The 25,481-nt window shown below is 40.2% G+C and overlaps 1 protein-coding gene across 5 annotated transcripts in view; it reads left to right on the plus strand.

Moving 5' to 3' along the window:
- Positions 1-25,481, plus strand: part of SLC1A2 (solute carrier family 1 member 2) — a 97,321-nt gene that overhangs the window by 20,322 nt on the left and 51,518 nt on the right. The window contains exon 1 of one of the 5 annotated variants that reach the window (XM_054199615.1): positions 7,273-7,472. The exons of the other annotated variants lie outside the window; for them this stretch is intronic. The gene's annotated coding sequence lies outside the window, so the exon portion shown is untranslated. Of the gene's footprint in view, positions 1-7,272; positions 7,473-25,481 lie in introns of those variants that run through there. 5 annotated transcript variants of the gene reach the window in all.

Raw genomic sequence — 25,481 nt, forward strand, 5'->3', positions numbered from 1 at the left:
AATGAGACCACAGACGGGTTTTATGTGCGGGGTTTGAAATACAAAGCTGATGGTCTAGGACAGATATTATAATCTCATCAGCCAAATAGGTAAGAGCTGTATCTGCCCGGCTGTCCATCACAGGCCCTTAATGAGTCCTTTGGAAAAAAGATAAAACCAGGAAATCAGAGCTGTAGAATGCCTCGCTTTGCTGAGACACCTGGCAGGTGGCATTGATCATTTCTAGGAAAAGCAATAAACTGAAGAGTAGGCAGCTTTTCTGACAACTGTTCAAGCCAGATTGAATTCCCCTTCAGTGCAATTTTATAGAGGTAAATGTGTGATCCCATTTCAGAGGGATCGGGATTCCTAAGCTGTTCAGCAAAGCTGGGAGCAGATCAGGCCAGACAGCTGACCTCAAAAGAGTGGCAGCACAGCAGGCTGCTTGGAGAAACTTGAAGTTCAAAGCACAAGCTCTTGCTTTTTGTCAGGTTTTTGTTAAAAGTAAGTTTTCTGCACTAGGCCACTGAAATTAGAGGGAGAAGCAGAGCTAGCCTTTACCATTATTGCCATGGGAAGGAGAAACAGTGATTTTAGTGGAAGTTTTAAGTAAGTTGCCTGTGTTTATCTGAGCACATTCTTCTGCTGGGCTCTGAGCTGAGATGTAGTGCTGCAGGTTGAGACAATTATATGTACCATCACGAAAGGGAGGAAATTAATTTGCTTAGTCCTTGTGAGATACAATTAAGAATATTCAGATGGAAAAAAAACACAGCAAAAATGAACTTGACTTTACTGAAAAAAATCCAAATGTATGCATGCATTTATGTATTAGTGACAAGATTCATTAGACGGTTTTGGAGATTCTCAGAGGAAGTAGTGGAAGATAAATTCTTTAAATGTTTAATGAGCAGGCTGGACAAATCACTCTAATATATCACAACGCACACCACCTGAATTGCCTAGGAAGTGCCCAGATGACCTACTAGATACTTGGTTTAAAGCTTTATTTCAGAGGAGAAAGGCTCTAATGGAAATAAAAAAAATGCAGCCCTCCTTTTTTTACAGTGGGATCCTGCTGTCCTCTGAAGTTTTGAGACCTTCTATCAGATTCATTCTGGACATACATGCAGTGTGCAAAATAGGAAGGAGAGCACTTTTTTTTCTCCAGTTTCTTCATCACTGCAGCATCTGCACCTCTGTACAAAAGCTGCATTTTAGCAGGAAAGAAAATACTCCTTTCCCGTGTAGCGTGCAGTCTGTGGTGGGAAATGATCTATTTACTAAGGCCAAGCAATGATCCTGAAATATAATCTACTGAAAACTAGACATCAGGGAGGAAGAGTGGTGGCCTGTGGGGAATGTGCAGGGACATGACATTACCAGTGGGGTTGTCCTTAGATATTTTAACTGTTCAGTAAACCCAGATAGAATAATGATTCAGGAATATTCAAGGCATCTCTCTCTTGCTTGTAACTGAAAAAAGAAACATTACAAATCAGAGGGCAAAAAGGAAAGAAAAGAAAAAGGTAAAAGAAAAAGAAATAATAAAAGGGAAAGAAAAGAAGAAGGTAAAAGAAAAAGAAATAATAAAAGGGAAAGAAAAGAAGAAGGTAAAAGAAAAAGAAATAATAAGAGGAAAAAGGGAAAGAAAAAGATAAAGCAGAAGAAAAGGAAAAAATAAAAATCAGTAAACCATCATGAAAATTCACAAGGCTTAGGGATAATAGGTATTTTTTGCTGGCTCTGTGTTGATTACCATTCAGCCCATGGGGGATGGCTGTAATAGACCTCCCGAAGGAAGCCTGGCGTGCAGTAGTATACGGGTGAATGGGAAGGGCCCAAGCCTTTGATATGCTTAACGTACTGGTTTGAGCACAGTCATTGCTTCATGACTGAGATAAAACCAGCGAATTACCGGAAACCCCAGAAGTTCTGACTGTAACAAGAGCAATGCTGCTTTTTACTATTCCCCACCCATCCCTAACATTTGTATGTTTCCCTCCATCATGCAAGCCAGCCTATGCAGAAAGCTGATGGCCACCAGGCTCTCTGCAGGCTGGCCTGTGTTAAGCCCTACCCTACTCAGTTGATTTCCCTGCAGATGTGTTAGAGGCATAGGCCAGGGGATTTAAGTGCTGAAATTCATGCCTCAAGAAGTGCAAAATGCTACAGCTAGAGTCTTGTTTATAAGATTTAGTCAAATATTTTGAGAGACGTTTACTTACACTTAGGAGGCATTCCACTGCCCAGAGTTCAATAAACATCTCAAGCTGAAGAGTACATCTAGGTGTCATTTCACCAAAAAATGTGACTAACCCAGTGTTTTCTTGTATCTTCTTAGTTCCCTCCCTGAAATGAAAGGAGGATTATTTAAGCATGGGGCAGAAGAGTTCAAGCCTGGTTTTGCAATGCCTGCTCTCATAAGCAGTGCCTGTGAGGTTACTTGGAAAAATAAAGGCTGCATTCTTCCTGTCTGCAGAGCACATCAGGAAGCTAAAGCCAATGTATTTTTTTCTTACTGAATAAAATCAGACTAAGGTCTGTGCCTGAGACATGGTGAAATGAGGGGGTGCCTGCCAGAGCTCCCCCATTTTCCACATGGCCATTACTCCAGCACAGATTAGGAAAACTTATTTGGTTCTCTATTTCTACCCAGCTGAGAGCAATCCAAGGTCTAGGTTGCCACTTCAGGACAGATTGAATCAGCTATTTGTCCTTGTCACAAATCTTTTGTGTGTGAAATGGCCTTTCCTGTAGCCATATGGCCGCTGTGCACACATGTGTGGATTTCTGCCTCTGGGACCTCCCTCACACTGGAGAAATCCCTCCTAATTATTGCACGATGGCCAAGTGAGCCTTAACGTTTTATGCCACCTGCAATAATCATACCACTGTGTCTCCCAGTACAAGGGAAGGGGACACTCAGAATTAGCAGCTGCAAGTCTGTGAACAGAAAAGAGGTGTGCCTGTCTTGTCTCCCTTTTCCTCTCTGTCTCCCACGCTGAGGCTGTGGAGTTGCTAATCGCAGGCTCCAGTAGAAAGGCTTCAAAGACTGTTGATGGCTTTGGCACTGTTTTTATTATGTATTAAAATTTAACAATAACATGTAGCTAAAACCGCACCATTCTGTAAATTGAAATACCTTTCTCCCTCAGCCCTTCTCTTTTCCCAACATGTCCTAGTTAGGGAGGCTAAGATAAAAGTGAGAAAATAGGAGCAAGCACATCTGATGCGTGTTTTCCTGTCTCTTTGAGGTGCAGTCATTAACTGCAGGCAGAGCAGACAAATTTATGTGTTGTAGAACTGCTACAAAGTCCATGGTAAGAAACAGAAGACAACTGTGGTTCCCCCACCTTTTCCAGGCTGCACTAGTACTCGAGGGAAGCATTGCATGCCTTCTGGCTCTTCCCTGTGTCTTTCTCACCCTCTTCTAAGGGTAGATATAAAAGAGGATTAATTGAAAAAGCATTTGGTGTCTTTTTGCAGCTCACCATCAATCTAAGCTAAGATTGATCAACAGATAAGACTAGTCTGTGGTGCAGCAAAGATTAGTCAGGCTTAAAAATAAAAGCCTTTGGAAAAAAAGTTCACTAAAAATAAACTGTCATGCTTTTGTCCATGAATAGGTACAAGGACTATAAATAGACACTAGTGCTTAAACCAACATGGAAGCACAATGCAGGAATGAATAAACACCTATATTGTTTTGTGAATTGTAAAATATGAATTTTAATACCTCTGCACTAGGTGTGGTATGGTGGTACCCTGGGTTTTTGAAGGAAACAGAAATTCTGCATTATTTTTAATGGTTAAATTGCCATTTAACCATGTTATTAAACAAGCATACATATAGATGTCAGTGGGAATCTTCCCACTAATGAACATTACTGAAGTCTTTGGTGCCTAAAAAGGCCTTGATATTTGGAAAGTGGCAGGGTGCTTTACATCTCAGAAAACCCTGACACCACTGTTTGGGAGTTAGCACGTCAAGCCTGGTTCACCGAGAGTAGTGTGATTCCTCCATCCAGCACAAACTGTTAGTGAAGGACCCTCTTCAGGTTACTTCTGCAGAATAGATGAGTTTTCGTAACACCTAACTTTAGCCTCCTTGCTAAACGTTAAGTTCTTTTCCTTCTATGTATCTGCTACAGCCACAGATAGAAAATGGTTTCTGTCTCATAGAGCAGCCTATTTCATAGTGGAATGCTTTTCTGATCACCACTTGGTGTTATATCTTAGACTCCTAACTTTTTATGAGAAGAGTGGCATTTATTGTATTAAAGCTTACAAGAGATGCAGTCCAGTACTCAGTTCCCACTGTACAACCACGGAATAAAATTGGCCTTTTGTTCCAACCATAATAAAGCTACCAGTCTCTTGGTTTTATAATGTGGTATTTTAATGATGGTTTGGTATATTCAGCATAACCTGTTTCCATTTCACCAGCAGGGAAGATTCAGGGCCTCTCTTGCATACACCTTGCAAAAAGAACCTTTGTTTTATGAAAACTCTACCTTTTTACATCTGTTCAGAGAGCCTACTTTAACTCCAAGATCATAAATGGAAGTTATTTTGCTTCTTACTGAAGAATGTCAGGAAGATGTCTTTGGGGACTAGCCTCAGTTTGCAGTGTTATGCTGTTTATGTGTCGCACTTTGGGCCAAATGTACAGATAGCCTGTACTCTGCATCTCAGTGTACACTCCCAAAATCACACACTGGCCTTTGGATATGGAAAAATGAAAAGTAAATAACTTCGCAAGATGGAATCAATTGCACTGTTCAGTGGGTCTTAGATTAGATATTAGGAAGAAATTCTTTACTGTGAGGGTGGTGAGCCCCTGTTCCAGGTTGCCCAGAGAAGCTGTGGCTGCCCCATCCCTGGAGGTGTTCAAGGCCAGGCTGGATGGGGCTTTGAGCAGCCTGGTCTAGTGGGAGGTGTCCCTGCCCAGGGCAGGGGGGCTGGAACTAGATGATCTTTAAGGTCCCTTCTAACCCAAACCATTCTAGGATTTTACGATTCTATAAGTGTTCTGCATGCTCTCATAAGGGAGTGTTGTCATTAGGACAGTAAGGCCAGTGATGTCTATCTTATTTTTCAATATTTGTTTTCCTTCTAGAAAATCTTACTTTATTTGTCCTTCTATGTCATAATACTGGCTGCATTTTGAGAAGAGTCTTGAGTTGAAACCTGACAATTCTCATTGTAAGGGTGACAGTGTCTAGCTCAGTATAAGCTTGTTGCAAATTTAGGTGGTGTATTCCACTTTTCTAATAATGTGCTTCTTTTTTGTTATTCTGCTTAGCCACAAATGGGATTTAATTTGCTAGGCTTTCTTAGCTTCCTCTTTGTCTTCCCTCTGTAAAGACACCATTTGGGAAGCGTAATTAGAACAAAATAAGAGTTTAGTACATTGTCTGGATTAAAGCACCCTGCTTTTTGATGAATTTTTTCCTAGAATCTGAAAATAAAAGCACAATGGTTTATCAAGGAAGTAGTAAAGCATGAGAAAAAAAGGTTTAGATGATTAGGCATTGGCAGCTAAGTAAACTAATTGAGCAGACAGCAAAATGCTGCATTGTTGGTCAGTTTAGTTTTATAGCCTTGTAACTCTCTTATGCTGAGTGGTATAACAAATTAAACAGGAGGAATAAAACCTGTGGTGACTCTGGCCCAAGAGTGCTCCAGGACTTTGCCTTAGTTTTCATTTCACGTGCATTGCTACAATGCTGAGAGTCAACCAGTTGGTGGTCTACGTTCTCACTGCAGTTCTCATTGACTCCAGTACAAATCGCCTGATGCCAGCATAAGGAGAATTAGACTCAGTAAAATCAGACTTCTCTAAGACTGGTGTAATAAACCTGACGATCGGGTCATTTATAGACTTTTTCTAAGGAAGATATTTTAAAATGTCATTGTATGAGTGAGATTTAGATGTCTGTTCTATGGAAAATACCTATGTATTATTATCATTGTAACATAGTTTCTGCAAATCATTTCTCATTTTTATTGGGGTGACTGGGATCTAGCATTCTGAAACATTAAGCACAGGATGGGTTGTCAAGAAATACAGTTACTAAGAAGTACATTAAGGTTTGCACTGACTTCTCTGTATTGTATGTAGGACTCTGTTTTGGAAGAGAGCACCAAGAGTAGCTTACATCTACACAGGCAATTATGCAAAGGATGTATTCACATTCACACACTAGCTTACCATACATGAACTTCCCATGTTGATGATCGTTGAGATATAAGGACTGTGAGTCCTAATATTAACTTTGTAAAATAAATGCTGCCTAGAAGCGATGTCAATGTCAAATCCAGGGGAGCAGGGAAAAATTGTTCTTAAGAAACTTCAGAAATAGGCATGTTTAGGCATCACTAATGCCTAAGCATTTTCCATACAGATCTTTAATTTTTTTTTTCCCTCTCAAGGCAAAAGGTGCATAGCATAAAAGGATTTAGATACAAGTTTGCAGAAATCATCCCTGTGCTTGAAATGAGGAAGATGCACTACAGACTGATTTGCTCTTTGTAAGAGTACCAGGAGGAAGGGCAGGGTGAAAAAACACACTGGCTTTTAGTTTATATAGCCAGAACCATTAAGGGATGCAACACAAGGACCTTGAATATGGTAATGATCAGTGGAAAACAGCCTGCGGAGAGCTCTGGGCTATATAAGGACTACCAAAACAGGTACTTTGTCTACTACCACCAGCCCAAGAGAAAGACTATGCTGCTGAGCTGTGAGGCTTTCTCCTAGGTTTCTCTTCTGAGGCAGTTATTTGTGTGGATTTCCAGGATCAGGAGACTGTCAACGAGCATAAAGTGGCAGAAGCCTCAAGGCTCTGCCACGAGTCTTGCAGTGTTGAGTGCTGCATCAGCTAGTTTGAGTCACTGCATTGATGGGTCTCTGGCGTCGTCCCCCGCCGCGTGCGCTGATGGCCTCTTCTGCTAGGGCGCGGCTTCCCCTGTGCCCCTTCAGTCAGATTTCCTTATCGAAGCTGAAATAAAACAGTAATAAAAGTGCTGTGTTTCGGTAGTGGCCTTCAAACATGTTTCTGCGTCTTAGCAACGCTGTCATGGGCAGCATTAGATTTACTGTGCTGGCAGGTGAACAGAGGTGCAGTTTGGCAGATAACCAAAGTAACAGTGAACCCATGACAGAGTCAAGGACAAGTCTAAAGGAGTTATAACCACAAAAAATGCTAGTGAATTAATTCATCATTAACTAGGTTATCTCCACTAGTGTCTATAAAGCTGAGGTAGCTTACTACACTGTGAGTTTTCCCTTAAAAGTGACAAATTGTCCTAACAGTTGTCATTGTAACTCATATCTTGATTCAGATTCACAGTAGAAGAAAAACACTGATAAAAGAACTGGACTGTATATCTTCCTTTGTCTTTCAGCAGCTGTATTGTCTCCTACAAAGCGTTTGGTGATGCCTACAATGAATTGTCTTCAGTTAGGCCTTTGAAATACTTGCCAGGTATCATAAAATTCCTGCCTATGTTTCTGGGCCAAGATCACTCCTTCTTTCAAGTCTGCCGCAGAACTTCTTTCTGGCTGGTTGATACTTTTTCCCATGGTCCATCAGTTGTGGGGTTTTGTTGTTTGGTTGTTTTTTTCTTGGGTAAATTTAAAAAGGCTATGCCTATGGGCAAAGCTTCCACTAACCTTAAAGGAAAAAGGATGTGCTCAGGAATGTAACTCCTCTGCAATTTCCTATAGCACTTTTAAAACATGTCCATGTAGAACATGGACTTAGCTTTTCCTTGGACTGATTGCTTTTATCTCTCTTTCAAGCTGACAACTATATATATTTTTAATAATATTTTTTTCAGATTTTCATGAACTTCGTATTTTTTCAATGAAAAGGAAATAAACAAATGCAGAGATCCTGTTTCTAGAAGGTCTAGAAAGAAAGAGCATAAAGAAAGTCTAGAAAGAAAGAGCAAAAAGCTGTGATGAAAAACATTTCTAAAGGCAAATGTTTTGAATAACTGACACACTGCATGTGTAAAACTAAATAGGATCCTTTCACTGTATGTGGCCTGGTAGTAAATCTTGAGGGCACTTTTCTCTTGTTCTGTTCACAAGAATGCTCCCTGAAACAAGGGGACTGATTATTTTTCTGAGTTTATTTCAGCTTACACTAATATTGCATGCTTTAAAAATAAATCTGTTCTTTCATTTGGAGCTAAGCTATACGCTCCCAAAAAGTCAGAGGGTGTTCTGCTTAAGGAAAAAATTAGGTACTTGTTTGACAGTGTTGTATGGAACCCTTTTTTGCCCAAGAGATCGCACATCTAGGCTTGGTATCCCCAAAAGGAATTTGCATAGCCAATAATTTCCATGCTCCAGGTACAAAAGTTTGGAGATGGGAGTATTCTTTGATGGCATTGCACACTCTAATTGCTGAAAAAAAAGATCTGAAACTCCCGTGCACAGTATATCAATATAGAATTTTTTATTATTATCATTACTTGAAAGCTTTATAGCTGAGCTAGAGAAAACTGAGCTGAGAGTATAGTGTAAGTCTTTGGAAGAGGTGTTGGAGGGAGGGAAAGAATGGGTTAGTATCTGTGAGATTGCGGGGAACAACTTCCATACTAGACAGAAACAGAATCGCTGCTCTTAACAATTTAGTAAGTCTGCCTTTTTGAACAGAGCTTTATGTAATGAAGACAATAACATGCAAAGGGGATAAAGAAATGGGATTTTTTTCCACATCCTTATTCTTTGTTGTGTGTAAGGAAGTGCTAAGGCACAGACGTACATTGAATGCAATTGTTACACAGTATTTAAGATGAGTGCAAGAAGTGAGGTGGAGGCTTCTTTGTTCTGTGTACCCTCAGCTTTAAGTGTCGCATTTTTCATTACAGATGCCAGGCTATTACAGTTGCCATCCTATGTAGCTTACTGAGAAAGAACCCAACTGCTGAGGGTGACAAAGTGTACTACAGGGCACAGCCAAACCTCTGAGCACTCTTCACACCATCAGTTATTCTCTTATGTTCAGAGGGAGAATGGTGTGCTCTCCAGATGTGCTTGCATCTGGGTTTTTTTTTCCACTAAAGCAAAATCTATTGTTGGCTGCATCATTCTGCTTTAGCAACCGAGGGGAGATTGCACGTAAAACCAGGAATGAGTGAATGATATTTATATTTACAAAAGCAAGAACGGGATAGCTTCTTCTTCCTACTCGGGTAAATCTCTTTCCTGACATGCAGCTCAAGATTTTCAGAGAGCAAGGAGGTCACATCCTCCTATCAGGCAGCCTTGAGGTTTGAGTGCTTTCTCTGAAAATCACTAAAAGAAGGTGGAATCCTCCATTAACTTTAGTATGGTTTGGTTCAGGTTCAAAAGCATGGGGTCTTTTGAAGAAGGCTTTTTGAAGAAGAGAGGAGATCTGGGTTTTGTCTCAACTTGTCTAACCTCTAGCAAGTCGCTCACATTAGAGCCCTGAGGCTCTAAGTGATTGTGCAGTTCTATAGAACTGTACCCAAGGGAAACATGCTCTGCGCACACATGTAGGAGGATGCGTGGTGTGCCTTCTGCACCTGGTCATCTCGGTTGGTATGGAATAATGGGAGCTTTCATTCCAGTCCCTTTCTGCTTCCTTTGGAGAAGTTACTGCTTGCAAAGGACTCACCTTGTGTAACTTTAGCCTTGGATTTTTCATTAAAATATAATATGATAATTATCATGCAGCTGACTCAGAAGAGAAATCAACTGGGTCATGCAGTGATATGATGTGCCTTAGAGGGAAGGACCATAATACTAGCCCAGGGTGGCATAATTACTATAACTCCTATAATATTTTAAAAGATACCAACTGCTCCAAGTACCAAGCAGTTTTCATTACAATCATTGGTTCTGGTTGTTGTGATTCCCAGTTACTTTTCCTGTCTGTAGCCTTTTTATTGGCTGTGGAAAAAGGGCTCCTGAGTCAACTCAGTGATAGCTGAGTGATCTTTAAGGTAGTTTGGGCCAGGCTAAGTAATCAAACAGGCTTTTTTTTAAAAAACTTTGACATTATCATCTCAGATAAGCCCATGAGATCATGACACCATTTCTTGTGTACGTGACCCAGCACTAGGAAGCTGCATGTACCACAGCCCATGCACTTCAGCACTTGAGCCTCCAACTGCTGAGCTCAGCCTCTAATCGTTGAGCGTAAGGAAGATCTTCCAAGGTAGTGTCTTGCTCCTTTGAAACCTGACGTGAAACTGTGTTACAAGCATGAGCAGAAGCATATAAACTACATCACATAGCAAAGGCATCCTTGTAAACATCTATGTTGTCCTCTCTTCATCCTCTGAACAAACCCATGGAAGTCTGGAAGAGCAAAGTATGACAGTCTTAGAGCCCACCAGGTCTGGACTAGGGCAGACTCGTACTTGCAATCATTTGCCATCAGCTCAGAGGTTTCACAGGACCTAGCAAATTCTTTTGAAACAGTTGTTCCCCCCCCTCCATGTTTGTTTTTCCTGCTGTTTGTTTTGAAGTGTGAATCTAGGTTGTACCTATATGTCCATCAGTAACCAATTAAGAGAGAAATCTGCGAAAACCAGCAACTAAGCAGAGAGTGACCACAGCATATTGTTTGCGGTCTGCTAACCTTTATCGTAAGTGCCAGTCACAGATGCAGCTCCCAAAACTTTATTGAAACAGGGTCTGAACCAAAGCTACATCCATAAACAACATTTTGTTCACTCCAGCACTTTTGATTGCACAGTAGTACAAGCTTTGTGCCCTTCAAAGATTTGAGGTTTGGGTGTACACATGACGAAGTTTGCTTTTGGGGGGGATTTTTTTCCTTGTATATTAAAGTCAAGTAAGAGAAAGTGTCCTTCTTCATGAGGTCCTGTCCTTATCTTTAGGAGTTAATGGCTCCCATTACAATTTCCCTCTTTCTGTTTTCCTTGTATAGACGCCTTTTACATCAGAATGCGACGTTGTGAAACTGGAGTTAGGACATTCACATGCATTTAGAAAGAACAAGGTGGCATTAATTCAAGTTGTCCGTGTTGTTTGCTTTCTTGCTTTCTTCTTTATTAATCTCTCACTTTGAATCTTTATCCCACATTTCATACTTCTCTTTGGTTACAGGTTGGTTGGCATAGGTACAGCAAGTTCGGCTGTTAAAAAAAAATAATCCCTCCCCCCCTCTTTTTTATTACCAATTGCAGTAAAAAAAAGTTACCTCAGTCTGTAGGGAGATTAAGGTTGAAAATCTCTAGCAAGGAGCAGGAAGAATTAAATACACGTGCACTGTGAGACAGCCCTTCTAAAGCTTACAGAGAGCGTAGGACTAAACCAGACTCCCGTCTTCCTTCAGACCTATACAGATGCTGCAGCCCTCGCTAGCCATACATGTCACTTTTCCTGCTTCAGGTACCACTCTGTACACTAAAACTGGTCAGGTGAATGAGTCCCACCAGGCATTACTCATGGGTTTAGGATTAAGCCCTAGTAAGAAGGTTAATTTTAAAAGCCCCATCGTGCCTGCTTGTAGGTGAATGGAGAGGGAAGAGGGAGCACAGGTGAGCTGCTGCCCCTGCTGTTTCGTGTAGCACAATGGTGTCTCATGGCCAGTGCTGGACAAGACAAAAGGGAAGACAAGTGGCTGCAGAGGAAAACAGACTTTGCATCTCTCCAGGGCAATACAGTTGCAATGCTTCTGTAACACCTTTCTCACCACTGCCATGCCTTACATCCTCTTCCACCAAAGGTTTTTGGAATAAGCTCCCCTACCCCGATAGCACCTCACACAGGGGTGATGTGAAAAAGCTGAATATTTGCTTGTTGAAAATAGCAACAGACAAGAAATGTCTGGTTATTCCTTCACATATCTAATGATACAATTTTTCTTCATACCACAGGGCTGGAGCCTGTGTGTTACATGCGTGCTGAAGCCATGAGCAAATGAGAGACATGGGCATGGGCGATGTTCTCACCAAATTCCACTTCAGGCATTATGTTATGGTCTATTTTCACAGCACCATTCACACTACATTAAGAAAAACATATTTAATGTGTGGATGTTTCTGTTGTAAAGGTTCCTCGTTAGAAGTTTTTTCCCTTCTACATAGAAGGGAAGTAAGAGAAGCACTTCATATTTAAAAGGGCCAGACCTGTGGCCTGTAGGTTGGCTGCTGGACATAAGGAGACAGACAAAAGTAAACACTGAATAGCAACATTGAGCTCTGTTTTTTTTGAAACTCTGATTGTTTACATTCAACACAATTTTCCATGTGAATTTCAAGTTACTGGACTTACACCAGAAAAAGCATAGTAAATTTATTAGTATATATTTAATTTTTAAAGCCTAATTGCTGTTGGGATTTTTGTGTTAAGTTCATAATTAGTCTATGGGTTAAATCCACTAAGTAACATAGAACGGATGCAGCATTTTAATGTAACCGGTTTTGGGTTTAGGAATGCTAATATTAATGCTGACCAATAGTGACAGTAACACTTAAGGCTGCTAAAAATTTTTCACTATAACTTTATTTTGAATTGTTTTTAGATTTGCTTTTGAGGGGAAAAAAATTCCTAGATGTTATGTGCAACCATGCATATGGTTGCCCATAATATATATATAAAATATATATTTTTCTATATATATTTTTACCTATATATATATATTTTTACCAAGAATGAGCAAAATCAGCAGCTGTAATTTTTTTTGGCTTCAGTAAGAAGATCCACCACACTTTGACCTTCATCATAATTCATGTGACCCCTAGTCAGGAATCTGAAGAGTAGAAATTGTAAATCTACTGCTAATTTAACTTCTCACTGAGGATATACACCGAAGAGTGGTGTTACGAGCATGTCTCCTGGCAAGAAGTGATGACATATTTGTTTTGGTTTTGCATGTTTGCATTTAGTAGACCTCCCGGGATTTTTCTTGCTTATGTTTTATGCAAAGAGTGCATCGAGGGCACATATGTATTGCTTTATTTGTGTTGGACAACTGATGTGGTTATGATTCAAAGAGGAAAGCATAACATTGCGTCAATAATGTTGTAAGTCACAACTAAACTAAAACATAGGGTTTCCAGAATTCTAGGATGCTTTATTTCTTTTATCATAGAGTAGTGGCTCATATCGTCTCAGGGATTAAGAAAATTGGGGTAATTTTGTGAATATGATTTTATAGCAGATGTTAAAACTGTTTGGAGAGTCTGTATGAGGAAGGAATGTGTAGACAGAGATCCTGAGGCATGCTTTCTTTTGCCCCTGTGGAAATCTAATAACTTCAAACTAAACTTGTATCAAAACTACCTTGGCTGAATTATCAAACTGTTGCAATGTGGTATGCTGTTGCTTGGCGTAGTATTTGTAATTTGGGGAGCCAGATGGTTTCCTATTCTTCTAAATAGGCTAGGCTAAAGGTCATATTATATCTTGTGACAGGAGGAGTGAATCACGTTAATGTCCCTTACGCAGATAAAAATATATGGACCCAAGAGACCTTCATTTAGCATATCTGAACTGAAATATTTGTTCTGGGAATATGTTAGGAATTTCTTCTCGCTGGATTTTTCTCACAACCTGAATTTTGACTAAGGATTTTGAATTAGGAGTAGATAGGCACTCAATTGAGAGACATGGTAAAGTCCTGTCTAATAAATTCCTTTGCACTGGGGAAAGAGATTATTGCAGATTTTTATGTACTCCTCATTGTGGTCACGCATAGAGCTGGGTCTTTCCGTCCCATACACATCTACACAACCAAGAGAAGGAAATCATCTCTTCCTCTGTAAAGTGTCAGGAAAAAAAAAGCAACAAAGAAAAAACCCAAGACAATTCATTAGTGGGCTGAGGCCTTAAAAAAATTCGTATAAATTGTATGTCTCTGTCAGGGTGTGAGAGGTGGCAGCTCAGAAAAGAATGAAACATAAGGAGATTAAAGGGGCAGGCCAGTGAGAGACAAAAAAGAGATGTACTGACCTTGGTTAACTTGGAAAAGCTAATTAATAAACAGGAAAAACATGGTTCAGGATTCAGCATGAAGGTGAACTTCTTTTACCTGATGCTTATTAACAGTCTGGGGCATTATTTTACAGGATATTAGTCTGAAGAGCTATTATTTCCAGTAGAAGTAGGCTGTAGGTCTAGATTGTAACATGCCAGTCCAGTGACTTTGTAGAAAACCTCTGAATAATTTTGTTCTTAGACTCTCTTCTAAGCAGAAAAACTTCTCATTGGGCAGTGTGGAGGATCAACCTTTTATATCCCAAGGGAGTTGAAATATGATCTTTGACATACACATGAATGAAGTAAGGGGCTTCCCCTTTTAATTAGACAGTGTCCATCTTATACAGTCTTAATGACAGTAACACTTCTTTCTGTTAAATATGGAACTGGAAACCATAAGAGATACAAAGCAAGTAGATGTTATCAGAGGTATTGAAATGGGTGGCAGAAGACTGGTTTATACAGAGAGGGTGAGGTTATGTCACAAGGTAGTCATTGTGATCAATTTGCTGCTGTAGAATAACATTCAGACTTTGGGCAGTGACTCAGACGTAGTACCAGCAGAGAGGGCTGATAGAAAGTGTTGGTGGGATAGCTGATATGTAGAAGAACTAATAATGAACTAATTTCTATTGGCTATATGCAGTCTAAAGTATAGGCTTTTAGTCCAGAAGATATTTGAAGCACTTTGTTTAAGATGAGCTGCAGTGGCTTTTTGGTTGCACGCTTATCTTGTGGCTAGATTAAGAACTTTGATTTCCAGTGCCTTTCCTCTTCAAATGACATAAAATACAGTGTAAACAACTTGTAACAAGACTTCTAATAAGACTTAACAGTCATCTGGGGAAACTGGCTAGGGAACAAATGCTCAGGCCATGGGGCACGTTGGAGTTGGTCTTTGGAAAACGATGAAATATGTTGGGTTACTGTTGAAGACAAGGGTGTGCTGGACTTAAAATCTTTCTACACAAACATCAGCTTCTGCTATTTAGCAGTTGTTCTTATTTTTACTGTTGATAAACTCATCTCGCTGGTAGTCTTACTATATCAGTGTACCACAAGTAATTGAATTAGACACAATGGCCATTTACAAATTAAACAAAAGGGGCCTCTCTGTAGTCAGCTTTCCTTTTCCAGCTAGGATAGATGCTTCCTTTTGTATAAGAAATCCTCTATCTCTGGTACCATTTAAGAATCTTTTGTGCTTCCAATGAAGAGTCTTCTGGCTTATTATAAGATTACATGTAGCCATATCACCCATAACAGGGAGTAAAGAAAGGATTTAGGAAATGACCAAAGACAGTTTCAATTGTACTTAACACTAAGGAGATTCTCTGAGGCTAGAGTACTTAAAATTGCATTCAGGGCACAGTCTGATCCCACAAAATACTGGAATTTAGCTAAACTCTTTTGGTGCCTAATGGGCCCTGTATTGTACAAATGCATATCAGGGCAGAAGTCCGGATAGCCTTCACAAGATAAATGTACTTGGTCTGTCCATGCCTACTTTGTTCGAAACAGCAGCACCTGCTTAAAGCAAACTGGTTCTTGCTGATTGCGGCAGCAGCTGTTAGCAAACCCAGTACTGAAATCTGGACTCTTGGTATCATGACAAAAGTGGTCTAGGATATGAGAGAGAGGGGGAAACAGCATTTGAAAATTCTTTTTGTTAGGAAAGTCAGAGGTGCGAGACCCAGCAACAATCAAGTGTAAGGATTACCTTTAAAACTTTTGCACTTTTATGAGGTGTTCTGGTTCTTCTGGCATTTAGCAAATCTTGATAAAGCAGGTATCAAAAGCAGATTCTGTGCTCTACTTCTTGCCCAAACTTCTGCAAAGATTTTAATGGTAGTTAGTGTAAAATCAGGGCAGAACCTCTTGGCAAGGATATCCGCGGGGGCTTAGGTTAGCATAGCTTCCTCTACTTTCCATAGTTCCCTGATACATGGCAACACGAAGTACTTCTGGGGAAGTTTTGTATACATTAGGAGGAGCTCTAATGTGTCAGGTCTAGTGTGGTGGCGATGCTCTTAGAGTCCACAAAGGTTGGTTGCTGTAGTCCACAGTCAGGTTTCAGGGAATGCACAGCACAAACAAAATGGTATTGCCAGGGTACATCTATGGAGAACTGTGAACCCCGGAATGGTTTGCACCTACCTCACACTAATATAAATGGCAATAGAAATTGTCAAGGTTATGAATAATCCTGCTGGGTCTGTCAGGTGGTTTAGTTAGAAGAAAACTGGGGTGATGTTTGCTGAAGCTGCTTGGTCTGAACCAGCTACTTCAGGCATTGCCCAGAGATTCCTGTGGCTCTCAAGGCTGTCTTCTGGAACCTGGAAACATGAAAGTGTTCAAAAGCAAAGAAGAATGATGAGAAGGTCATTCTTGGAACAGGGCTAAAGCTTTGTTTTCTCAGATAAGTTCAAGGCCAGGTGTGGGTTGCAGAGCATTTTCATACCTTCCTTGAACATGCCCCAGTGAATCCAAATGAATGTATTAGCTGGAGAGCTTTTTGTATTACATAGTGAGCAAGATGCAAATATTTGACTATGGAGGTAGAGAGGATTAGTCATGGAGAGAGTAAGATTTTTTGCTTAATGTATTTCTATTTCAGGAATATTTATTCTTTTTCTCTGAGTGGTTTTGGCTTATAACTTATTCACAATGAGTTGCATGTACCTAAATGGGTGTAGCATGGCCACACCTTCAACAAGATTAGGTTAAGCCACCTTAAGGAAACCTCTGAGCAGGCCCCTGTCAGAACCGAGCATGGTCTATCCTCATCTGGTACAGGGCTGGCCTGTACCCCCAACATATCGCTTTGTACCCTGGAGAGGCCTTAGTGGCTCTGAGTCTGCAACCCAAAGAGAGATCAGGGAAAGCCTAGAGAATTGCCAGCGTTAGTCAGTGGTAAGGAGGAGCCTGAGGTACTCTGGTGGTCTTGTTTAATGGAGTGGGTTGTTAGCAACCATCCTGTGGCCTTTGACTTCTCCATCGTTAGTGCTAAGCTATTCTAGTGTAGTGGATAGTCAAGCTCCATGTTTCTAGAGATGCATAGCTAAAAGAAAGAGATCCTGAGAAGCACTTTATTTTATAAAAATATACAGTTAAAATACAAATGTCCTATATTGTCATTCAAAGGTGGGATTTCGTACATGAATACAACAGGGTAAGGCCTTGTTTTGTACCTTTGCCTATAGCATGTGTGTTTACTCTTACTGGTCACATTTCATGTGTATTTTTAAGCATAGGTGAAGAATTTTTGTATTTGTTGTCTAACACCTATGCTTTCTGTTGCAAATAATCACTTGCAAAACACCTGCGAGTCATTATTTGTGCTACTAATAAATTTGCAAGCAAGGCAGTATTGAAATGCATGGAAAATGTTAAGGGTATAAAAATCTTTTGTGTTAGTCTTTGCCATGAAAGGGATCAAATTACTAAAACTGAGAGCTAGAGGCAAAAATGCAGAGCTCATTAAATTGTCCTTCTCACTAGCTGCAGACCTTTGTCACTGCCTGGTTTGCGAAGGCAAGGTTACTTGTTGGGTCACTTGGATTTGTATGACACCAAGGGGTTGTGGTGGTGTGAGGTGCTATCCAGTGCCACTCTGCCCAAGCCTTTGCTGCCTTCTGCAAGTCTGCGCCAGCTCTCAAACCACTATGGGGAATCAAGCGTGGAGGTACATCAAGAAAGATGCAAGGAGTATACCTTCACCATAAATCATGTTTTCTAGCTCCTGTCACTCTAAAAATCGACACGTCAGATTAGCCAGGCTATTTCAGATCAGTCTTCTTTCCTCTGAAATGGAGCCCTTGTGCTGTTCAGGTTCCTAGAAAGAATCACGTCCTCCTGCTCAGATGAAGATGCTTTTTTTCATTAGATATTTTAAGCTCCAGTTGCTGGAGAGATTAAAGCAGAATAAGGAAGAAGGAGGCAGAATAGGAATAAATCCAAGCTTACAATACAGTGAATTATATTATGACATATGACTTAATTATCACCTGGCAATTAAAGCCCAGAACTGAAAGAAAAATACAGGAAATCCTGAGTGTCCCCAAATTTACATATTTCTGGGCCAAAATTCAAGCTCTGTGCAGTCCTTAGGAAACTGGATTTTGGTTTAGCCCAGTTTGCCTTCTTGGACTGCATATCAATGCATAAAATACTTGTTTTAGAAGAAACAGGTCATTTTTTACCAGCAAAACATATGCCCATTCTTCTCTAACAGATTTTTACTATGTAGCAAGAGGGAGACAAGATCTTTTTCTTTGTAGGTGGTGCCATGATTGCCAGGCAAAACCCTTCTGAAGACTGCTAGAATTAAAACTTCATACCATGCCAGGAAAGCTGAGGACAGTTTTGTTTCCAATGGGCTTTATCCTTACTGAAGCTGGCAGGAGAGTTCACTGCGGCCAGTTGAAACAAACTTTACTTTTGCCCCTTGAAAAGTCAATGAACCCGTCAAGAAATATAATAAATGTAATAATTACTGTAAGAGGGACAGGGCATTGGTTCTGGCTTTAAATTTCCTAAACGTTGCTCTCATACGCTCCTAGAAAGTGGCTTTTACCTGAGTGCTGGGAAGCCCACCTGTGCATGCAGCATGGCGCAGCTGGAGTTTCTCTGCAGGCAGGTGGCAGGGGACAACAAGGAGCGGGGAATGGCCACCTGATACTGTGGGGGAGGGGAATGGGGACAGATGAAGGGGACAAGAAACAGAGAGAAATTGGTCAGAGAAAATGCTGAGGGCACCTTTTCAAGAAGTTAATCCTCTGGTGTTTTCTCTGGGGCAAACATTTTTATTTTGATGAATCTGCTGCTTTCCACCAGCTGAAGGAGCTAGCTTAATACGCGTGGGGATGACCACAGTGCTCTTGTAAATGTCCTCAAGGACACTTGTGTATTTTGAAATACACCGTAACCAGTGCTATATGAAGGGAGCTGTGACTGAAAGGCGTACAGTCATGGGCCACTCACAGAGCAATGGGGTGGTATTTGGGATGCCCCAACAGGCTAAAGAAGCAGTAACAGCAGAAGAACTGAGTTAAGTGTTTCAAGAATGGCAAGAGCAGCCTGTTTAATTGTGTTACAATAAATACAACCATGAAAAACTATAGTTTTGAGTAATCAGAAAGTAGCGAGGTTAGTGTATGAGACTTGAGTTGGACAGAAGACAACTGAAGAAAAATATGTGGTATGATGCCTGAGGAAAGACACAAAAATACACAATCACAGATTTTTCGTTCCTAGAGCTTTTCAAGTATTTTAGTGGTACAAAGTTTTCACCTTTGATTGATGTTACCTGCTAATTAATCAGGGAGAAAAGTACAAGAGTTTGAGACTCATTGTTACTGCAGGTTATGTGCAAAGGGCAGCAGAGTTTTAAAGAGCATTTGAAGAGACTGCTTCTTCAATTAGGTTTGTTAAGCAAAAGAAAGTGTCGTATTTTCCCACTTAAATCTGTATACTAAATACTTAGCTGAAGACAAGCAATTAAACTAGCACATACTGTGTTGTTTGCAGTGACCCAGAGCTAAGTCATGTACTCTGTGGATTTTTAATATCAATTTCTTTGCTAATCTGAAAGCAACATGCAAGTGCTGTAAGGTACTATAAAACTTTGCATCGTAACTCCAGCACATGATCTTGTTGATGTATGCCTGTTTATAAGTTCAGCCTAACCTGAGCATTATCTTGCCCTACAACATGGGCACAACCATAGCATTACCTAGTCCCTTGTATTTTTAGTGTGTTCGTTTTGGCTGCTTCCCCACTTTGTTGTTTTTGGCAGAATAAACTCTGGTGCTGAGGAATAAGCTGTAAAGGTAAATGATCAAAATGTCTGCTGGCTCGCACTGAGGACGCCTGTGGTACACTGTATTGACAGCCAGAGCCTGAGTGATAGTGCCAGGAGTCAGAAGCAGCTGTGATTCCTGCTCACTTCTGGCTACAAACAACAATATGACAGCAAATTATTGTTTGAAGTGTGCTTTGCTATTAAAGGTTTCAAACAACAAAATACAAATGCAGTAAATAAAAGGAATGTAAGCTAAACCCTCCCATAGTCCTAAAAGTCAGAATTTTCTAGATGATCTGCATATAATGAAAAAAACATCAGGGTCTTTTAAATTAGTACTGGCTTCAAAGTCACTGAGTACTTAGAAGCCTAATATTTAGTCAGCATTAAAAAGATAAGGTAGGATACATACAGCTGTTAGTCAAAAAACTGTATTTCCCTTGATCATTATTTAGGCAGTGATTGCTTTACATTTGTGATTCTACTGTAAGATTCTTTTTACAAGAAACAGCCTAGTGAATTCCAGGGCTGTATCTTCCTGCAGTCATTGATTAGGGACCGGTTCAGTCAACCAAATAAACATATACTTAACTTTAAGGACATGTGTAAGAGCTGCTGATTAACACACAGCTGTGTCCCAGGAGATCACTATTCATTAGATTAAAAGTCCAGAAGACTGGGTTTGGGTGTGACAGTGTGCTGTAAAGTGAACCTCCAGTTCTCTCTATTTACTCTGACATTGGCCCAGGGACAGGCCAGTCAACACTGAGGGGTGTCACCCTTCACACAGTTTTACTAGCCCTTTTCAAACACACTTGAAGACATCCATTGCTTAGATGTTTCATGGTGTGGTCTTTTTTTATTTCTTGGCAATGATTTAATCTAAAAGTGAATGCGATTTTCCAGAGCTCCAACTTTGGGTGGACATTCAAGTGACTTCAGTAGAAATCTCAGTATAAACTCAGTAAAAGCCTTAGGATTTAGCTCATGGAGTTCATTATTTGGTTTAGACTTTTTATTCCTTGGGCTAAAGCATTCTGCAATACGTCACCATTTTGCTGGAGATTATGTTTACTTAATATGCTTTGGAATTTACCATGGAAAACAGACATAGTAAATGTGATTGGGGTTAAGATCATTCTGTAATTTATGACTCGGGATGTAACTGAGCATAATTCAAGCTAAAACTCTACAAGCTTTCTAGTTGTGCGGCATATTCTACAAAGATTCCCAGTGCCATCCTGGGCTTGGTCTCCTTAAGCAGTCTGGACTATGTCTCACAAGGAAGAATGGGAAAAATTGCTTTTGGTGTGTGCTTGTATTTTCTCTTTCTAACTTTGTATTGAAGGAGCCATACAGTTTATATCTGGATAACACTTGAAATCCACAACACACAGGCTGATGAATATCAGGACAATACTTTGGGAAGTACTGTGCTACATGATCATCTTACAGTCATGTCCTGGGTGTCTTGAGCTGGTCACTGTCAGAGATTTCAAAGTGGGTTAAATCAGCCCTCTAGTTTGACCAGCTTCAGTCTTCATATTAAAAGCCACAAGGGTGAGGAGCACAGGATAATTTGGAAGATTAATCTCTTTTGATTTCCACTAACTTTGAAAAATTCAAGTTTCCGTGGTTGAATTTGGCTAAGGTTAGAAAATCCATCCTAGTTTTCACAGAAGCTATTACATCCTCATGCAGTGACAGTAGTTGTATCATGCAGAAAACCAACTGCTGAAGCTCAGAGCAATGCATCCTGCTGTAGAGCCTCACAACTTTTGGATAGAAAGATTTGTCTTCAACACATATATTAACTATGCTGCTCTGTCTTGAAGTGGAGCATCTCCCTAAGAAGGCACCACCAAGCAGAACTGAAGTAGTTCAGCTGAGGCTACTCGAAGTGTTATACTACAGTCAAGTGGACAATACTAAATAAGGAGCAAAAATAAAATATTCAAGAAAATGTCTTGCTAGGACAGAGACTTATGGAATGCCAAAAATAATCTTGTTCCTGCCAGCGATGAAATTCTCTCAACTCCTTTGCATCTGTAAAATGAGTGTGAACAGACCTAAGGGAGATAAAGGCAGATCCTTTGACAGAGTGGTGTGTGCCCTGAGGGCATCACATGTATTATATATAAGGTAGAAAACAACCCAATCATCTGTCTTCAGGCCAGAATCCTAAATATACACTTCTTTGTGAAAGCTATTTTGTATTTATGAGCTCCCATCTTAACACTGTTAGTTTTCTGTGTGTAGTTTCCTAGCAGACATCTCTGATGTGTTGATAAGGAGAGAACAATATAAACAGATCCCCTGAGCAGCCTATTTCTCTGAATGTCCATTCCATTTCATACAGCTACTAGAATAAATTACTAGTCCATATGAATAGGAAATTTTTCCCTTCTTTCCCAAGAACGGTGTCACGGTGTGTTTACTACTGTTTTTCATTTGTTTTAAAGGCACAGTATGAAAAAAATGCTCCAAACCTTAATTACGAAGGCACGTGAGAAAATGAAGAAGATGCTTTACACCTGGTGAAAATTATTGTTGCCTTTTAGGAGTTCCTCTGTAAGAAGCCTTTTTGGTTCCAGCAGATGGCATGCACTCATCAAAGCTTGTTCTGTGTGATCATAAATACTGATCCAACGAGGATGCTGAGCTGTACAGCTAAAATAATGTCACAAGTGATTCTATTATGCTACACTTGATTTCTATAATCTCTTTAACATACTACAGGAAGTTAATATGTCTTCAAAACTAAGTTTCTTTGCTGTTTCAGGGCTCAGCCCAAGTAATTTTTGTTGAGACTGTTTTCAAGGAACATGAGCAGAGTTTGGCCAAAGCAATTTTGTTGGAGCAATAGTTGTGATTAAAGCAATCTAAATGTCTGGCTATAATATAAGCATATTGGCATAAAAAGAGAAGCAGGGGATCTGGAAAAAAAAAATTAACAAAATGAGCAAGAGAAAAGAATGACCAGAAGTTTATTGAGCAGGATGCATTTTAAGATAGAATATGCCATATGGTTGGTGAGAGAAAAAGCTTAAAATGTCTTTTTCAGCTTATGAGATAACATTGTACTGGTGAACACCAGTCTGTTCCTAATGTTCTGCCACAAGACCTCTGCACTTTCACAGAGGTTTCTGGCATTCAGACGTTGCAGTGGTAAACTAGCTTTATAGTTGTTTAAAATTTCCTTGTAAGTCAGGTTTTGGAGAACAGCTGAGAAACACCATTATCTATAGCCAAGGCAGAATTAACATCTGTTAGGGTATGTAGGAGCAAATTGAGACTTTGAGTTTCCATATACACTAATCCAAATTCTGACATTTTCTGCATAGAAGTTCAACTGTTTTCTTGTAGTTTCCTTAGTAGTTGCTCTTTGTGCAAACAGTTTCTAACTATCCACAATACTTTCTGGAAGAGAGATTTCCCCCACAGGAAGCACTGAGAAATGTTTTAGAACAGAATTAGTGCTGGATTCAATGTTATGCGCTGGCTCGTTGGCAAACATCCCATGGAACTGAATGCATTTTTTAGTGAATTGGTTGCTTTTTATGAAGGTTATCTGAAGTCTAGTCAAACTTGGATCTATTTGTGCGCTTTGCAGTGTTTAGAGGAAAATACTGAAAATGTGAAAGGTCAGCTATCTCAGACTTTAGCCACTGGAAGTTGGAGAGGAGCTCTGATTTTTTTTTTTTTAGAACACTGTGCACCAATTCAGCCATGAGGGTTTATGTGGCCACTGGAAGCTTGTTCTGTGCAAGTGATGTCGTCCAAAATCACTGGTGTAGCTGCTTTCAGTGACAAAACCTGTGAGAATTTACTGCAGGGAAAAGAATTTAAAGAGCCATCACTCAAGAAATAAATTCATAGGAGAACTTGCATTTTGTTTCCCATTGTGAAAATGAAATTAATTCTTACTATCTATCTCAGAGCTCCTTGTTCAGTCTGCCTGTCTGTGAACTACTCTGAATTACATAAAAAAACCCACACTTTTACTCTTTTTTGTCCCTAGCCAGCATGTCTAGGAGCTGCTACGTTTCTGATCTTCTCACATTCTCACTGGCCTAGTATTTGCTCAGAGCCCTTGAAAACTATGTTAATTCCCAGTCATTTCATAGCCTTTTTCTTTGTGCTACCTGGCACACCCTGGGTAGAAGCAAATGCAAGATCATGATTTTACTTGTCATTGAGTTTCTGAGCATGTAAGTATAATAATTTTTTGCACAAAGCACATCACTATTATATCCTTTGCCATAATAATAACATGATTTATCCAGTAATTCTATTACTGTTCATCTCAGCCTCAGTACATAATTCTGGGGTAATGGAGCACGCAAGTTCCCAGGTTGTTATACCACTATAAAGCCCTATCAGAAATTTGTCAGATAAAAAAGGTATTCCACGTATGCATCATTACATAAATTATCATCTTTATGGTAGGTATTATAATGTATGGTTAAAAACATAGTTTGTTTCCTTAGGCTCTGGATGATGGATAGAATACAATCCCTGTAGATAGAAATGCCCCTTGTTTATTCCAAACAAGATACAAACCAGCAGCCCTCCTTCCACAAAGAACTGATATCCCTTTAAGGTCTAAAATTTAGAGTAAATCTGAATCTTTATGATGTCATAGCAGGATTTGCTTTTTCAGGTTGATTAGGCTTGAGATTCAGGATCAGAAAAGCAGAGATAGTGAACAGTCAGAGCCAGAACTTCACAGAAATATGTCAGTGCCAAATTTAAAGACTTGTTAAAAAAAAAGTTCATGTCCAGGTCCTGAGCTGATATGGATCAGAGGACTTGGCAAATTATGGAAGCTTTTTCTTTGTCAGCTAAAATGTGGGCAATATTACAAATTCTGTCTTCCTACAAACAACAGCAAATCTCTACCAAGGCAGTGTTATTTCACCCTGGAGATGTTCACAAGGAGAGGAGTATAAGTCTTTGGTCGCTCACTCCGCTTGGTAGGCTGGTCAGCACATGGAAATGCAAGAAGGACCTTTGGGTCTTTTAGGTATTTCTGTAAGGAGTGGATTTCTGATCACAAAAACTTTTGTCCTAGTAAAGTGCTGGGGATCTTCCTTACCAAGCACCATGGAAGTCCACAGGACACCTGTCTTGTGTGAGGTCTGGATAACTGCCTTGGCTTTGTTCTTAGGAACTGTAACATACTTTGTCATGCCACGAAATTAGAAAGTTAGTTAACTTGCTAATGTGCCTACACACAGGCACTCTGATGCACACTGTCTTTGAGGTGTTAAAATCAGTTTTTCATATGACCAGGTAAGAGATGGCCAAAGACACTCCTTTGTGGGGTCCCGGAGCCTGCAAAAGTTCATGGCTGCCCAGTGGAAGGATATCTGTAAAGCTTCCCTGTGGATCCCTAGCATCAGACCCACCACCTGGTGGGTAGAGAGTTGGCGCTTTTGCAATTTAGTACATAAAGTTCCATCTCTCTTCCTTTCAAACACCTAGATGTTATCCTGATTGCTTTCTCCCTTGCCTACCTGACACTCCCAAAGCATTTCTAGTTCTGCAGTTACGTACTGGAATACTGTGTCCAGCTGTGGAGTCCTCAGCACAAGAAGGACACGGACCTGTTGGAGTGGGTCCAGAGGAGGGCCACGAAGATGATCAAAAGGCTGGAGCACCTCTCCTGTGATGACAGGCTGAGAGAGTTGGGATTGTTCA

Source organism: Rissa tridactyla, chromosome 4 (genome assembly GCF_028500815.1).
Source record: "Rissa tridactyla isolate bRisTri1 chromosome 4, bRisTri1.patW.cur.20221130, whole genome shotgun sequence".
NCBI lineage: Eukaryota > Metazoa > Chordata > Aves > Charadriiformes > Laridae > Rissa > Rissa tridactyla.